Below are 19166 nucleotides of genomic sequence, written 5' to 3' on the forward strand. Positions count from 1 at the left end.
GGAGCATAAATTACATATCTAATCTCCCAACCACCTATTACACTTTTGAAGGCCCTGGAGCACCAGGACAATGGAAACGCCCACAAAATGACCCCATTTTGGAAAAACAAACACCCCAACGTATAATCTATGAGGCATAATGAGTCTTTTGAACAGTTCATTTTTTTTCCAGAAGTTTTTGGAAAATGTGGAAAAAAAATGAAAACGCATTTTTTTTACACAAAGTTGTCCATTTCTAAGATATTTCCAACACATAGCATGTACATAGCAAAAATGACAACCCAAAATATATTCTGCTACTCCTCCTGAGTATTGTGATACCACATGTGTGAGACCTTTACACAGCCTGGCCACATACAGAGGCCCGACATTGAAGTAGCACATTCAGGCATTCTAGGAGCATAAATTACATATCTAATCTCTCAACCACCTATTACATTTTTGAAGGCCCTGGAGCACCAGGACAATGGAAACGCCCACAAAGTGACCCCATTTTGGAAAGCAAACACCCCAACATATAATCTATGAGGCATAATGAGTCTTTTGAACGGTTCATTTTTTTCCAGAAGTTTTTGGAAAATGTGGAAAAAAAATGAAAACGCTTTTTTTTTTACACAAATTTGTCCATTTCTAAGATATTTCCAACACATAGCATGTACATAGCAAAAATGACACCCCAAAATATATTCTGCTGCTCCTCCTGAGTATGGCGATACCACATGTGTGAGACTTTTACACAGCCTGGCCACATACAGAGGCCCGACATTGAAGTAGCACATTCAGGCGTTCTAGGAGCATAAATTACATATCTAATCTCTCAACCACCTATTACACTTTTGAAGGCCCTGGAGCACCAGGACAATGGAAACGCCCACAAAATGACCCCATTTTGGAAAGCAAACACCCCAACGTATAATCTATGAGGCATAATGAGTCTTTTGAACGGTTCATTTTTCTTCTAGAAGTTTTTGGAAAATGTGGAAAAAAAATGAAAACGCATTTTTTTTACACAATGTTGTCCATTTCTAAGATATTTCCAACACATAGCATGTACATAGCAAAAATGACACCCCAAAATATATTCTGCTACTCCTCCTGAGTATTGTGATACCATATGTGTGAGACCTTTACACAGCCTGGCCACATACAGAGGCCCGACATTGAAGTAGCACATTCAGGCATTCTAGGAGCATAAATTACATATCTAATCTCTCAACCACCTATTACATTTTTGAAGGCCCTGGAGCACCAGGACAATGGAAACGCCCACAAAGTGACCCCATTTTGGAAAGCAAACACCCCAACATATAATCTATGAGGCATAATGAGTCTTTTGAACGGTTCTTTTTTTTTCAGAAGTTTTTGGAAAATGTGGAAAAAAAATGAAAACGCTTTTTTTTTTACACAAAGTTGTCCATTTCTAAGATATTTCCAACACATAGCATGTACATAGCAAAAATGACACCCCAAAATATATTCTGCTGCTCCTCCTGAGTATGGCGATACCACATGTGTGAGACTTTTACACAGCCTGGCCACATACAGAGGCCCGACATTGAAGTAGCACATTCAGGCGTTCTAGGAGCATAAATTACATATCTAATCTCCCAACCACCTATTACACTTTTGAAGGCCCTGGAGCACCAGGACAATGGAAACGCCCACAAAATGACCCCATTTTGGAAAAACAAACACCCCAACGTATAATCTATGAGGCATAATGAGTCTTTTGAACAGTTCATTTTTTTTCCAGAAGTTTTTGGAAAATGTGGAAAAAAAATGAAAACGCATTTTTTTTACACAAAGTTGTCCATTTCTAAGATATTTCCAACACATAGCATGTACATAGCAAAAATGACAACCCAAAATATATTCTGCTACTCCTCCTGAGTATTGTGATACCACATGTGTGAGACCTTTACACAGCCTGGCCACATACAGAGGCCCGACATTGAAGTAGCACATTCAGGCATTCTAGGAGCATAAATTACATATCTAATCTCTCAACCACCTATTACATTTTTGAAGGCCCTGGAGCACCAGGACAATGGAAACGCCCACAAAGTGACCCCATTTTGGAAAGCAAACACCCCAACATATAATCTATGAGGCATAATGAGTCTTTTGAACGGTTCATTTTTTTCCAGAAGTTTTTGGAAAATGTGGAAAAAAAATGAAAACGCTTTTTTTTTTACACAAATTTGTCCATTTCTAAGATATTTCCAACACATAGCATGTACATAGCAAAAATGACACCCCAAAATATATTCTGCTGCTCCTCCTGAGTATGGCGATACCACATGTGTGAGACTTTTACACAGCCTGGCCACATACAGAGGCCCGACATTGAAGTAGCACATTCAGGCGTTCTAGGAGCATAAATTACATATCTAATCTCTCAACCACCTATTACACTTTTGAAGGCCCTGGAGCACCAGGACAATGGAAACGCCCACAAAATGACCCCATTTTGGAAAGCAAACACCCCAACGTATAATCTATGAGGCATAAAGAGTCTTTTGAACGGTTCATTTTTCTTCTAGAAGTTTTTGGAAAATGTGGAAAAAAAATGAAAACGCATTTTTTTTACACAATGTTGTCCATTTCTAAGATATTTCCAACACATAGCATGTACATAACAAAAATGACACCCCAAAATATATTCTGCTACTCCTCCTGAGTATTGTGATACCATATGTGTGAGACCTTTACACAGCCTGGCCACATACAGAGGCCCGACATTGAAGTAGCACATTCAGGCATTCTAGGAGCATAAATTACATATCTAATCTCTCAACCACCTATTACATTTTTGAAGGCCCTGGAGCACCAGGACAATGGAAACGCCCACAAAGTGACCCCATTTTGGAAAGCAAACACCCCAACATATAATCTATGAGGCATAATGAGTCTTTTGAACGGTTCTTTTTTTTTCAGAAGTTTTTGGAAAATGTGGGAAAAAAATGAAAACGCATTTTTTTTTACACAAAGTTGTCCATTTCTGAGATATTTCCAACACATAGCATGTACATAGCAAAAATTACACCCCGAAATGTATTCTGCTACTCCTCCTGAGTATGGCGATACCACATGTGTGAGACTTTTACACAGCCTGGTCATATACAGAGGCCCAACATTGAAGTAGCACATTCAGGCGTTCTAGGAGCATAAATTACACATCTAATTTCCTTACAATCTATCACAATTTTGAAGGCCCTTCATATTTCTAACAAATAGCATGAACATACCAAGAATTACACCTTAAAATACATTCTTCTGAGCAAAGGGTAAACAAGAGATTACCTGTGGTTTTAGTAGTGCAGTTGTCACAGGAGGAGAGCCCTGATCCAGGCAGCAGGCAGGGACGTGGTCAGCGACAGTGAATGGAATTGTCCAGGGCAGCAGGCAGGAATATTGTCCATAGTCAGTACAGGCAGGGATACTGTCCATATACAGTCCAGGGTCAGTGCAAGTAGAGACATTGCCAGCAGTGCCAAAATATTAGTACTGGTAGTAAGCAGGAACATGGTCCAAGTAGCAGGCCAGGAAAGAATGGGGACAGGGGTAGAGGCTTCTCCCACCCAAATCTCTTTGAAGCCTCCGAGTCTCCAGACCCTAATCGGGAATGAGAAAACTAAAAAATTAGGTTTCTTCATCCGGAAAAACAATTCTGGAGCCCCTCACATATGTGAGACCCCTGTGTTCCCACTAGCATAGCAGGGTAAAAGATCAATCCAAGAGGCAGGCAAAAAACGTGGTCAAACGGTCCAGAGTCAGTTCCAGAGCAGGCAGAGGTAGGTACAGTTTAGCGTTAGGCAGAAGCGTGATCATGTAACAGGCCAGGGTCAGTTCCAGAGCAGGCAGAGGTAGGTACAGTTTAGCGTTAAACAGAAGCGTGGTCGTTTAGCAGGCCAGGGTCAGTTCCGGAGAAGGCAGAGGTAGGTACAGTTTAGCATTAGGCAGAAGTGTTGTTGTTTAGCAAGCCAGGGTCAGTTCTGGAGAAGGCAGGGGTATGTAAAGTGGCATGAAGGGGTTTGGCGGTAAATGACAATTACGTTTACCATACTTCCCTAATAATGTAGAGAAGTATGGTAACGGCGGAAACATTCATCAATACAAAGGCCTGGTTGGGAAGGACAATCAGGACAATAATACATGGTGTCTCTTCTAGTTCCTCCTTTGGTGCACACCCGGCATTTCTTCTGACGTTTCCGGCCTGTTTCATGATGGGGGAGTCTTGTAGGAAAGTGGCGTTCATGGAGTCTGCTCACTGAATCCGAGCGAATGCTTTCTGGTGCGCCTTCAGGGTACAAAAGGGTGGAGATAATTTCTTCTTGGTTCTAAAGAAAAGATAAGGGGCTCTCTATAGATTTACAGTAAATAACAAAACTATTGTAGATGGCCAAACTTAAAAGATATATAGAGACTTTTTTATACCAAAAGCGGCTTTTTCTTGTGGGAAGGTAGGGTTAGATCATCTGATCATTGAAGTCGACACCCCCCATAAACAAATTATAGTCATGGACACATTTTGGTTTCTGGATTGGGCCGTTTCTTCGGGGGATTTCCACGTAGATGTCATTGTGGATAGTTGTGAGCATGTGGACGTTTCGTCTGTCCCTCCACCTGAGAGCCAATATCTCTTCATTCCGTAAAGACGCCGTCTCCCCTTGTCGTAGTCTTTCAGAAATGAGTCTTTGCGGGAATCCCTTCCTATTGGCTCGCACTGTACCACACGCTGGAGTGTCCTTGCGGTAAAGATTGCGGAAGAGGGGCAAGCTTGTATAGTAGTTATCCACATAAAGGTGGTAACCCTTTCCAAGTAGTGGATATACAAGCTCCCAAACAACCTTTCCGCTGACTCCTATGTACTCCGGACATTCAGGGGGATGCAGTTGGGTGTCCTTCCCTTTGTACACCCGGAAGGCGTAGATATACCCCGTTTCTCGGTCACATAGCTTGTAGAGCTTAACCCCATATCGGGCCCTTTTGCTGGGGATAAACTGCTTGAACCCAAGCCTACCTGTGAAGTGGACCAATGACTCATTCACGGAGATATTTTGGTCGGGGATGAATAACTGGGGGAATTTCTCGGAGAAAAAATTTAGAAGTGGCCGAATTTTAAATAATTTGTTATGTGATGGGTCATTTCGGAGAGGGCACTGGGTGTTGTCATTGCAATGGAGGAAACGCATTATCATGAGGTATCTTGATCTTCGCATAATGGACGAATAGATTGGCATATGGTGGATGGGCTTGGTGGACCAATAGGAGTATAATTCATTTTTTTTTGTGAGTCCCATATTAAATGTTAGACCTAAAAATAATTTAAATTCCTCCACTGTCAATGGTCTCCACTCCTGGGGACGGGCATAACTTGAACCAGGGTTGCTTGTAATAAATTGTTGTGCATAGAGGTTGCACTGGGCCACGATGGAGGATAATAGGTCTTGGGTAAAAATTAAATTAAAAAAATCAATAGGGGCAAAATTCTCTGTGTTCACCTGAACACCTGGCTGGGCAGTGAAAGGGGGGATGTTTGCTGCTCTTGAATTAGCGGGAAGCCACAGAGGGTTTTCAAGGGCATAGGGAAGGCCGGCATGGGTCCTAACGCTTTGGGGCCGAGATGACACCCCGCTAGTTCTTGGCCTTTGCTGCAGTGGTATTTCATTACTTCTGGATGGCACTGTGCTACTGGTGGGTGGCACTGAGCTGCTAGTTGACGCCACTGCATTTCTGGTGGATGGCACGGAGCTGCTGGTTGATGCCACAGCACTACTTGTGGTAGCCTGCTCCTCCATGCCAGAGCGCCTTCGTTTGATGGGCACACTTTGCTCTTCCTCCGATTCTGTATCAGACCCACTGCTTACAACGGGTTCATATTCTGAACCAGAATCAGACGCAGACTCAGAGAGCTCCCCGCTGCTCTCGTCAGTCAAGGGAAGCAGTTGGTATGCCTCCTCAGCGGAAAAAACTTTTTTTGCCATACTGGTGACTGTGGGCTGTGGTGACAAACTGCTGTGGTAGGGACACTTGGACAGATATGGCTGCACTGATGGGTGCTGATGAGGCTGGTCTAATGAGGCTGCAATGCTGGGTGCTGAAAAGACTGCACTGCTGGGTTCTGATGAGGGTGCACTGCTGGGTACTGATGAGGGTACACTGCTGGCTACTGATGAGGGTGCACTGCTGGCTACTGATGAGGGTGCACTGCTGGCTACTGATGAGGGTGCACTGCTGGCTACTGATGAGGGTGCACTGCTGGGTACTGATAAGGTTGCACTGATGAACACTAATGCACCACACTGAGGATGCACTGATTATTTGGCACTGATGTGCACTGATAAGGTAGCACTAATGAGCACTCACTTATGGGCACTAATATGCACTATTGGATACTGTAGTGGCACCGATGAGCACTGTAGTGGCACTGATGAGCGATGTAGTGGCGCAGATGAGCGCTGTAGTGGTGCAGATGAGCACTCTAGTGACGCTGATTTGGCACAAATGCGCACTGTATTGGCAATAATGTGGCACTTATAAGCACTGTAGTGGCACTGGGCACTGTAGTGGCCTGGTGTAGCACTGATGGAGCACTGGCGTGGCACTGATGGAGCACTGGCATGGCACTGATGGAGCTCCTCCATGCCAGAGCGCCTTCGTTTGATGGGCACACTTTGCTCTTCCTCCGATTCTGTATCAGACCCACTGCTTACAACGGGTTCATATTCTGAACCAGAATCAGACGCAGACTCAGAGAGCTCCCCGCTGCTCTCGTCAGTCAAGGGAAGCAGTTGGTATGCCTCCTCAGCGGAAAAAACTTTTTTTGCCATACTGGTGACTGTGGGCTGTGGTGACAAACTGCTGTGGTAGGGACACTTGGACAGATATGGCTGCACTGATGGGTGCTGATGAGGCTGGTCTAATGAGGCTGCAATGCTGGGTGCTGAAAAGACTGCACTGCTGGGTTCTGATGAGGGTGCACTGCTGGGTACTGATGAGGGTACACTGCTGGCTACTGATGAGGGTGCACTGCTGGCTACTGATGAGGGTGCACTGCTGGCTACTGATGAGGGTGCACTGCTGGCTACTGATGAGGGTGCACTGCTGGGTACTGATAAGGTTGCACTGATGAACACTAATGCACCACACTGAGGATGCACTGATTATTTGGCACTGATGTGCACTGATAAGGTAGCACTAATGAGCACTCACTTATGGGCACTAATATGCACTATTGGATACTGTAGTGGCACCGATGAGCACTGTAGTGGCACTGATGAGCGATGTAGTGGCGCAGATGAGCGCTGTAGTGGTGCAGATGAGCACTCTAGTGACGCTGATTTGGCACAAATGCGCACTGTATTGGCAATAATGTGGCACTTATAAGCACTGTAGTGGCACTGGGCACTGTAGTGGCCTGGTGTAGCACTGATGGAGCACTGGCGTGGCACTGATGGAGCACTGGCATGGCACTGATGGAGCTCTGACATGGCACTGATGGAGCACTGACGTGACACTGATGGAGCACTGACATGACACTGATGGAGCACTGACGTGACACTGATGGAGCACTGACGTGGCACTCTAGTGGCACTGGTGGGCACTGGTGGCACCAATGGGCACTGTAGTGGCACAGGTGGCACTGATGGGCAATGGTGGCACCAATGTGGCACTGGTGGCACAGATGAGCACTGTAGTGGCACTGGGCACTGGTGTGGCACTAACGGAGCACTGACGTGGCACTGGCGGCACAGATGGGCACTGAAGTGGCAGAGGTAGCACTGATGGGCACTGGTGGCACCGATGTGGCACTGATGAGCACTATAGTGGCACTGATTGCACAGATGAGCACTGTAGTGGCACTGATGGACACTTTAGTGGCACTGATGGGTACTGTAGTGGCACTGGTGGCACAGATGGGTACTGTAGTGGCACTGATGGGTAGTGTAGTGACACTGGTGGCACAGATGGGCACTGTAGTGGCACTGATGGACACTTTAGTGGCACTGATGGGTAGTGAAGTGGCACTGATGGCACTGTGGGGCACAGATTAGCAGTGTAGTGGCACTTGTATCGCACTGTATGGCACTGCTGGGCACTGTTGTACCTTTCACTCACGGTTTTTCGATCGATCTCTCTTCTCTCCTCTCATGCTGTATCGGTGTGAGGAGAGAAGAGAGCTGGGACCTTTGCCTGACCCCAGTTTGTTTACATTGTGATCGCTCCCTCATTGGAGGGAGCGATCACGTGGTAAAGGGCCGCTGTCATTGGCCCTTTACCACGATCCGTGTTGCGCCGGGTCCCGTGAACCCGGCGAGCACGGACACTTCAGTGCGCGCGCCCCACAGGGGGAGCGCGGAGCGAGAGTTCCGGAGGACGTCCATGGACGCCCGCCCAGAACAAGCTGACCGCGCTGTAGCCGTCTTTGAGCTATGGCCCGGTCGGCATGTGGTTAAAACTACTCGCGGCTATTACATTGCCGGTCCGACAATACACATAAATGTTCATTGATAAAAACGGCATGGGAATTCCCCACAGGGGAACCCGGAACCAAAATTAAAAAAAAAAATGACGTGGGGGTCCCCCTAAATTCCATACCAGGCCCTTCAGGTCTGGTATGGATATTAAGGGGAACCCCGGCCAAAATTTTTTTTTAAAATGACGTGGGGGTCCCCCTAAATTCCATACCAGACCCTTCAGGTCTGGTATGGATTTTAAGGGGAACCCCGCGCCAAAATAAAAAAAAAAACGGCGTGGGGTCCCCCCAAAAATCCATACCAGACCCTTATCCGAGCACGCAACCTGGCAGGCCGCAGGAAAAGAGGGGGGGATGAGAGAGCGCCCCCCTCTCCTGAACCGTACCAGGCCACATGCCCTCAACATTGGGAGGGTGCTTTGGGGTAGCCCCCAAAACACCTTGTCCCCAGGTTGATGAGGACAAGGGCCTCATTCCCACAACCCTGGCCGGTGGTTGTGGGGGTCTGCAGGCGGGGGGCTTATCGGAATCTGGAAGCCCCCTTTAACAAGGGGACCATCAGATCCCGGCCCCCCCCTGTGTGAAATAGTGAGGGGGTACAAAAGTACCCCTACCTTTTCACTTAAAAACTGTAAAAAATGTTAAAAATGACAAGAGACAGTTTTTGACAATTCTTTTATTTAAATGCTTCTTCTTTCCTCTTTCTTCTATCTTCCTTCATCTTCTTCTTCTTCTTCTTCTTCTGGTTCTTCTGGTTCTTCTGGTTCTTCCTCCGGTGTTCTCATCCAGCATCTCCTCCGCAGCGTCTTCTATCGTCTTCTCCTCGGGCCGCTCCGCACCCATGGCATGGGGGGTGACTCCCGCTCTTTTCTTCATCTTCTTCTCTTCTTCTCTTCTTCATCTTCTTCTCCGGGCCGCTCCGCATCCATGCTGGCATGGAGGGAGGCTCCCGCTGTGTGACGCGTCTCCTCTTCTGACGGTTCTTAAATAATGGGGGGTGGGGCCACCCGGTGACCCCGCCCCCCTATGATGCACGGGACATGACAGGACTTCCCCGTGGCATTCCCCGTGACATCACAGAGAAGTCCCGTCAAGTCACCGTGCGTCAGAGGGGGGCGGGGTCACCGGGTGGCCCCCCCGTTATTTAAGAACCCTCAGAAGAGGAGACGCGTCACACAGCAGGAGCCTCCCTCCATGCCAGCATGGATGCGGAGCGGCCCGGAGAAGAAGATGAAGAAGAGAAGAAGATGAAGAAGAGAAGAAGATGAAGAGAAGAGCGGGAGCCTCCCCCCATGCCATGGGTGCGGAGCGGCCCGAGGAGAAGAAGATAGAAGACGCCGCGGAGGAGATGCTGGACGAGAACACCGGAGGAAGAACCAGAAGAGCCAGAAGAACCAGAAGAAGAAGAAGATGAAGGAAGATAGAAGAAAGAAGAAGCATTTAAATAAAGGAATTGTCAAAAACTGTCTCTTATCATTTTTAACATTTTTGACAGTTTTTTAGTGAAATGGTAGGGGTAAGTACCCCCTTACCATTTCACATGGGGGGGCGGGATCTGGGGGTCCCCTTGTTAAAGGGGGCTTCCAGATTCCGATAAGCCCCCCGCCCGCAGACCTCCACAACCACCGGCCAGGGTTGTGGGGATGAGGCCCTTGTCCTCATCAACATGGGGACAAGGTGTTTTGGGGGGCTACCCCAAAGCACCCTCCCAATGTTGAGGGCATGTGGCCTGGTACGGTTCAGGAGGGGGGGTGCTCTCTCGTTCCCCCCTCTTTTCCTGCAGCCTGCCAGGTTGCATGCTCGGTTAAGGGTCTGGTATGGATTTTTGGGGGGACCCCACGCCGTTTTTTTTTTTTTATTTTGGCACGGGGTTCCCCTTAAAATCCATACCGGACCTGAAGGGTCTGGTATGGAATTTAGGGGGACCCCCACATCATTTTTTGTTAAAAAATTTTGGCCAGGGTTCCCCTTAATATCCATACCAGACCTGAAGGGCCTGGTATGGAATTTAGGGGGACCCCCACGTGATTTTTTTTTAAATTTTGGTTAAGGGTTCCCCTGTGGGGAATTCCCATGCCATTTTTATCAATTAACTTTTATGTGTATTGTCGGACCGGCAATGCAATAGCCGCGAGTAGTTTTAAATGACTTTTTTCCTTTGAAATGTCATTTTGCTGTCAGACTGTTCTAAACAAGGGGAAACATGCGCCCCTTTACAGGCATACTATAGACATCCCCAGCTATGAAATTTAAAGGGATATTACACTTTTATTGTTTGACTTTAAGCATTATTAAAATCACTGCTCCTGAAAAAACGTCTGTTTTTAAAACGTTTTTTTGCATTGATCCATGTCCCCTGGGGCAGGACCCAGGTCCCCAAACACTTTTTATGACAATAACTTGCACATAAGCCTTTAAAATGAGCACTTTTGATTATTCATGTTCGTGTCCCATAGACCTTAACTGTGTTCGCGTGTTCAAACAAACTTTTTTCCTGTTCGCATGTTCTGGTGTGAACCGAACAGGGGGGTGTTTGGCTCATCCCTATCCATGAGTTTGGCTTCAGAAAAAGGACATAATAGCTCTATTATGCATAATACAATAAGTTCCAGCCTTTCACATGCCTCAGCACGCGAAACACTACTGAAAAAGAGATACAAGTTCCTGGCAACTGATATAGGCTCATGAAGGCCCAATCCAAATATTCCAGCTCCTGAACTTGCAGTGAAATACACATGAACTGCGGAGATCTCACTTGCAGCTTGTGTGCCCATCTGAAAGGCCATAGATCATATTCTGTCCCAAAAATACGTGAGGAATCAGCTCATCGGGGCATTTGGATAGGTCAGACAGTAATGCTGCTATATTTTCAAGATCCGCCCTGTATTATCACTGATACGTTGCTCAAGTCAATTGTTGTAGACCAACGAACAGAGCTCCCATATGGACATTAAACAGGGACAGAGCACGTGATCATAGTAGGTGCTGTTAGCCTAGCCCCGAGACCCAAAGTAAAGCCCGAATAAGGGATCCATACACTGCAACAGTTCGGGCACATTTAGGTGGCTGGAAAACAGAGTGACCCCAGATCCTCACCGAATCCATCATAGTATGGAGGAGTCCTGTACAGCTGAGGCTTGTGTGCATCTGGGGTGGGTCAGTCAGATTTTTACAGCAAATTCTGCAAGCAGTAAAACTTCCAAAAGCATAAACATTTTAGAAACGACAAAGAACTACGTGACTAGAGACTGAGTGTTCTTGATATCTATCCTTGACGGTTGGGAGGCAGCGATTCCAACCAGGCAGCAGCGTCACGGGGTACAGTAAAAAACTTAACAGTTTCTCCGTCCTGGACCCTCAACTTGGCGGGAAAGAGAATACTGTATTTAATGTTCCTTGCCCGCAGCCCCACTTTAACTTGATCAAAGGATCTGCGTAGCTTTTGTGTCTCAAGGGAGAAATCGGGAAAGAACATCAAGCTGGCATTTTGGTATTTTAACTCACCCGCCCTGCGAGCTGCTCTGAGGATCTCATCTCGATCCCTAAAGTTGAGCATCCGAAAGATCGGGGTGCGGGGATTGGATCCATGCGGTCCCGGAACAGGGGGGACCCTGTGTGCACGCTCCACTGTAAAATACAGTGAAAATTGTGCAGCCGGCAGCAGGCCCCTCAGTAGCTCCTCAACAGATACCGTGAGATTTTTCCCCTCTGCACCTTCTGTCATGCCAACGATCTGGAGGTTGTTCCTCCGGTTTCTGTTTTCCGCATCGTCGACTTTGTATTCCAACTCTCGGACCTTCGTCTGTAGGGTGCAGATTGATGCTGTATGCTCCATGACAGTGTCTTCCGTCAATCCCACATGCTGCTCCGCTTCCAAAACCCACGAACGGAGTTTGTCAAAGTCCTGTCGGATGAGGCTAACATCCAATTGTATAGCCTCTATCTTGTTGGTCAAGGCAGTTTGACATGTGGCTATCGCAGCCATTACCTCCTGAAAGCCAAGCTGCTGCTCAGCCGTCTGCTCCTCCATCTCTGTCTGTGACACCATATTTCTTGCATGCCTGGGGGAGACGTGGGAAGCCGCTTGCGGGGCTGTATCCTCCTCACCCGGCGGAAAACGAAGCTTCTTCCCCCTGTGCCTTGTTCTGTATGGCATCCAGATCCGTTCTTAGTAGTTTATAGCAAGGAAGTCAGTCAGGAGTAAGAATAAAGAACGAATATCCAGCAGAGCTCTGGAACCTGCGTCCTCTCAGATCGCCATCTTGTCCACACCCCCTTTCATAGTTTAACAGGTAATTTTTCTCCTTCACTGATGTGTGTTGATGAGGCTGCACTGATAGGTACTGATAGGCTGCACTGATGGGCACTGATGAGGAGGCACTGATGAGGCTGCACTGATAGGCAGCACTGATAAACGGCACTGATGGACACTGATAGTTGGCACTGATAGGTCGGCACTGATAGGCGGCACTGATGGGCACTAATAGGCAGCACTGATAGGTGACACTGACAAGGAGGCACTGATGGACACTGATTGGCAGCACTGGTAGGCACTGATTGACAGCACTGGTGGGCACTGTTAAGACTGCACAAATAATCAGGACACTGATAATCAAAGCCCTGATTATCAGTGTGGATAACCCTTATGCTGCGTACACACGATCGCACATTCTGACAACAAAATCCATGGCTTTTTTCCGACGGATGTTGGCTCAAATTTGTCTTGCATGCACACAGTCACACAAATGTTGTCAGAAATTCCAAACCTCAAGAACATGGTGACGTACAACACATACAACGGCACCATAAAAGGGAAGTTCAATACCAAGTGCGCCACCCTTTGGGCTCCTTCTGCTAATCTCGTGTTAGTAGAAGTTTGGTGAGAGACAATTCGCGCTTTACAGCCTCGTGCTTTTCAGATCATTACTGCTCTATAGTTTGTGCTTGTGAGTTCGTATCTGGTTTTCAGTTGTGTAGTCAGTTCGCATTTGTTTTTCACTGTGTATTTTATAGTACGTATTTGATTTTCAGTGCGTTCTTGTCCGCTCGTTTCTGCTTTCAGCTCGCTCTTCTCAGGCCTTTCTGTTTTTCAGTGCTTTCTGTTAGTTCGTTCTGACCAGCCGACCATTTTGAAGCCATGAGCACCCTCACCCCGGTCCAGAGGATTTTTAACTACTGGCTGGCCAGAGCCAGAAGAGTGGTGGAGAACGCTTTCGGGATGCTGGACAGCCGGTTCCGCCCATTCCTTACGGCAATCAATATAAACTTAACCATATAATCCTTGCATGCTGCATTCTCCACAACTATTTAAGGAGCAATTCAATGAACTATGTTGCCTCAGTTGGGCCTGAGGCCGGACTTCAAGAAGAAACCCTAACAGCGCTTGAAGCTGGCCGTCCTGGCTTGCCCCCCCAAAGCACCCGTGAAGTAAGACAGAAGTATGTTGAGTACTTTGCGGGTAGGGGGGCCATTGATATGCCAGAAAATGTTTAATAAACATTTTTAAATAAAATTTTTTAGTTAAACTAAAATAAGATTTCCTTTGATTTACTGCTTTTGTTTCTTTTTTGTTTCTTTTAGCTGTCTCATAGGTTATCCAATGGGCTATATTTGATACATGAGGTGACAATCTCTTCTTCAGCGAACTATTATTTTGTGGGTTTGCCTTCCAGCAAACATTCTAGCAATATGAAGGCTAGAAGAACGCTTGTGCTCAGAAGGGCCATCTGGCGCACACGCATGCGCAATAGCGCGAATAGCGGCGCATGCGCACTCCTTGTGACAGCACTTGGTGCCAAGATGTGCTATTTAAAGGGGACTGATGCCTTGCTGCCTTGCTGTCCTGTCTACAGCATTCCTGAAGACCCCTACTGCCCTGTTACCTTGTTACCTGAATCTATTATCTAACTTGGCCTGTTCCTGACTTCCCTGTTTAATGCCTGCCCTGATCCCGGCTTGGACTCTGACTATTCTTTGGATTGCCATTCTGTACCTGATCTGCCCGCCTGTGTTTTTTTTTTATAATCAAAATTTTTTATTTTCCATTTAATAAATACACTTCTCCATATATGCAATTAACATTAAACAGAATCATCGAAGAAGATTATACAAATACCACCTTCAAAAATAAAAAAAGAAGAAAAAAAAAAAAATGAAAAATTTGAAACACACGAATTGGGGGAAAAATTCCTCCTTTCTCTTGCCCCCCATTCCCACTCCTCCAATGCTGAACAAAGTCAACAGGTGACCTCCTTTCCCTGCCAGGGGTTTCCCCCCTACTCGCCCCCCCAAAAAAAAGTGTATTTGAGGCCTACCAAGCTATTTAATTAAAATGCCACCCGTTAAACCCAGATCCCTTGTCAACCACGTTAAGCCCCTATATTAACTAAATAATACCCCCTCTCTGTAAAGGGGGTACTAAACACATCACTACCCCCTTTCCCAGTGAAATACAGTGTCCTTATCAACTATACTAAGAAAAAAAAAAAACCCATAGTCCTCCTTCCTGTGACATAGGGCTACTAGCAACCACCACCCACTAACTCACTGTCTCTGTGCAATATTGTGTATGAGGCCTATTGCCCATATAATGAGCCAAAAAAAAAAAAAAAAAAAGAACACCCCACAGTGAAGATTAGAATCCCTTATCCACCACACTTACCCCTTATACAGCCCTTAATAACGTGAAAAACTTAGGAAAGAATACCCCTCCTTTCTATAACATAGGGCTACTAGCAACCACCATCTCCTTGTCTCTGTGCAAAATTGTGTTTGAGGCCTTTTGGCCATATAATATACAAAAAAAAAAGGGGGGGGGAAAGGGCGAGCAGGGGGGATGAGACAGGACACGATCAAGGGAGGAGCAGCAATCGAAGAGAGAGAGAGGAGAAATCCCCTCTCACCTGAACACATAGGATCCTTATATACTTTATCATATTCTACTTCTGTACCGTCTTCCTGGGTTACTTAAAACCTTACTGGCTGAACCATCTTCCAGTCTCACCTACCCAATGGAGCTTCCTTCCTTCTCTAATTCCATATTAAATTTAACCACCCTGTCCATATCTCTTCAAATTTCCCTTGTTGATCCTTCACTACATGGACCCATCTTTCAGCTTCCATTATTAGGTTAACCTCATTCCTCCAGTCTAATAGGGTAGGGCAGTGAGTCTGTCTCCAATATTTAGAGATAACTAATTTTGCTGCATTTAGTAGGTGTTGGGTAATGCTCTTCCTATGTGCTTTAATTGACTCCTGTGTGTCATGAAACAAATAATGTAAGGGTTTAAATTACAGGGTTCTAGGGGTCAACTTCTCGATCCATGGAACAATTGAATCCCAAAATGATTTAATCATGGAGCAAGTCCACCATAGATGGAGAAATGTTCCTTTTTGCCCACAGCCTCTCCAACAGCGATCATCAGCGGTTGAATATATCTGTGATAGTTTAACTGGGGTCCTATACCATCTTGTTAAGAATTTATAGGCCATTTCCTCTTGAACTTATGGATGTGGAATGGGTTAATTAAATCATCTTTTTAATTTGTGGGTTTGTCAGTGTCTGGTCCAACTCCCTTTCCCATTCTCTAACAAAATAGGGAACTGCCCCTTCTTGCCCACTAAGAATCACTCTGTACATTTGTGATAACAGGTGTCTATCGTCCGGCAGTCGAACACATTGTTTTTCAAATATGGTGAGTGAGTTTTGAGGTCTTATTAAAGGCTTTATTTTCTTAAAAAAAACTCACCAATTGCTGATGTTTCCACTCCGCTAAAGGTATACTCCCAAAGCTTGACATCAGTTCCCTTAAGGTTAGCAGTACTCCACGTGGAGCGAACTTGCCACACGTGTTATCTCCATCTTGACCCCATGCCCCCAAATATCCCGTCTCCTCCCACAGTGGGAACCATGGGAATCCCTCCAGTGGAGCTAGAGGGGACATCTGGGGTGCATACTTACCCCTATTGTTCAGCTTATCCCATATTACCAGGACATCACGTGTCAGTGGGGATGTCCACTGTGAAAGTCCTCTTGCATGACCCGGGATCCAAGGGGCCCCTGCCAGGTTCCTCCCTGCTATTGTCTTTTCTAATTGGACCCACATTTTATTTTGCGAATCATGACACCAATTCAGTATCCGCACTAAAGACATGGCCTTGTAATACATTGCGATGGCCGGTAATCCCATTCCCCCTTCTGCTTTACACCTACGTAGAATGTCATACGCAAGTCTTGGTCTTCTATTTTTCCATACAAAAGCCACAAATTACTTTCTTATTTGTCTAAACAGGGTCTCTGGTAATGTAATCGGAACCGTCTGTAATATATAGATTATTCTGGGTAGCATGTTCATTTTTATAGCACTTACTCGTCCAAACATGTCAAATACTGGCCCTTCCACTTCTTCAAATCTCCTATTATCCGTGCCAATAGGGAACCATAGTTTAGGTCGTATATCAATTTCTGGTCTGCACTAATGTGTACCCCTAGGTACACCAAGGAATTTTTGTTCCAAACAAACGGGTATAGAAGTTGTAGTGATCTTGCCAGTACTTGAGGGACACGGCTTGGTAGGAGAATAGATTTATCAAAATTAATTTTGAAATTAGATAGAATACCAAATCTATTTATTTCCACCATAAGTGCTGGTAAGGATGTCTGTGGGGCGGAGAGATAAAAGAGAAGATCATCCGCATATGCTGATACCTTATGTTCTACCGTTCCAATACACGTCCCTATTATCTTGCTATTTCTTCTAATCCTACAGAGGAGGGGTTCCAGTACAATGGCAAATATTAATGGGGATAGTGGACATCCCTGTCTTGTTCCATTTCGTATAATAAAGTGATCTGATAATATACTGTTTACCTTGACCCTTGCTTTTGGGTCTTTATACAAGGACCCTATCCATCCCATCATACGTTCGCCCAGGCCCACCCCCCTCAGCATTTACCAGGTGTTGCACACAGAAAAGTTGTTTTACGTGATTTAGAGCTCTGAAAGAAAACACCTTTCTGCCCGTAGATGTGTCCATACTTGGGTCCAATGTAGGATTGAAATCCCCGCCCAAAATCAGGAATCCCTCCCTAAAAGTCCCTTCATTGGGTGCATATATAGATGCTAACGTATAACATGCACCATGTAGTGTCCCCTTCACAAATAGGAAACACCCCTCTGGGTCTATCTCTACCGATTCCATCTTCCAGGGGCACGATTTCCTAAATGCAATTGTAGTCCCCCTTGCTCTTGCAATGGGTGACACTGCATGGTACCATTGATTGAAAGCGTATTGAGGTAAACTAGGTATAGACCCTTCCACAAAATGTGTCTCTTGCAGGAAAACCACATCTGCTGCAAATATCACAGTTCCAACCAAAGTCGCCCTCTTTTATGTGGTGAACGCAGCCCCCTTACATTATATGATGTAACTTTTAATACTGCCGCCATTTCCTAAGATATCCCCCTTGACCCACTACCGCCAAAATCATGGTACCAGCCCCATTCCCCTCTCCTATTTTTCTTGTCTCTGATCCCAGTAACCCAGTATCAAGTAAGCCATAGTAAAAAGAAAAAAAAAAGAAAAAAGACAAAAAACACCCTAAAAAACAAAAAAAAAAGAAAACCCCCCATTTCCTTACTAAATACTCCACCCCGGAGTATGTCAACTAATAGGGGGAGGGATCTGCGCAAGAGGATATACACCTTGCCCAAGCCTCCCCCACTCCCTGCCCTAAGCAGGTTAACTAATCCCTTGACTCGGGACCGACCTATTGACCAACAGATGATCCCCAGTCCCAACTTCTCTGCACCTCCCTAGTCCCTGGGCAATTTACTATTAATTTCCCTCCTTGGTGATTGAAAAAAAAATAAAAGGGGGGTAAAATACCCTTCTTCCTGATAGATTTGTTTTACCTTTTGCATTTCTCATTTTGTTATACATTTTGTTATACATATCAACCTATTACCCCCCTTCCCCTGTCCCTCTGGCTCTTAATTTACAAAAATATCGAGAAAAACCTGAAAGAGAAAGAAAAAAAAAAATTTAAAAAAACAAAACAAAACAAATATATACATCCAGTCCTCTTGGTAGTCTCTAGGTTGGTCTATCTATGCCTTCTCAGGCCATTTCCCTGTTGGCCTTTTGCCGAGATCTCTTGCCATCGCTCGGGACATTTTAGAGACGTTCCTAGAGGATTTGTTCTCCAGTCTATAAAGTCCACCAGGTGTATCTCCAAGATTTCAACGAACGCCTTTAAATCGTCTTTAGTATGTAAAGTTGCAGTTTTACCATTTCTAGAGGTCGCCAGACTAAATGGGTATCCCCAACGGTATTTAGCCTCCGATGAGCGTAATGCTTCTAATAAAGGTCGGACTAAATGCCGTTGATATAAAGTCCGTCGCAAGATATCTGGGTACAAGGCTAAACCTTTCCCATCAAAGACAATTTCGGGCTTACTACGGGCCATCCTCATAATGTTTTCTTTGATTGCAAATCTGTGCACCTTGCAAACAACATCTCTTAGAGAGTTACCCAGGATCTGACAGAAAATTTTTTGAATTGTTGGAATCAACTCAGGTGTTTGAATTGATTCAGGTAAGCCTTTTATGCGGATATTCTGTCTTCAATCCCTGTTCTCATAATCATCCAACTGATCCCTGTAAGAATTTAGCACCTCCTCATGATTT

Source organism: Aquarana catesbeiana, linkage group LG11, assembly GCF_042186555.1.
Source record: "Aquarana catesbeiana isolate 2022-GZ linkage group LG11, ASM4218655v1, whole genome shotgun sequence".
Lineage (NCBI taxonomy): Eukaryota > Metazoa > Chordata > Amphibia > Anura > Ranidae > Aquarana > Aquarana catesbeiana.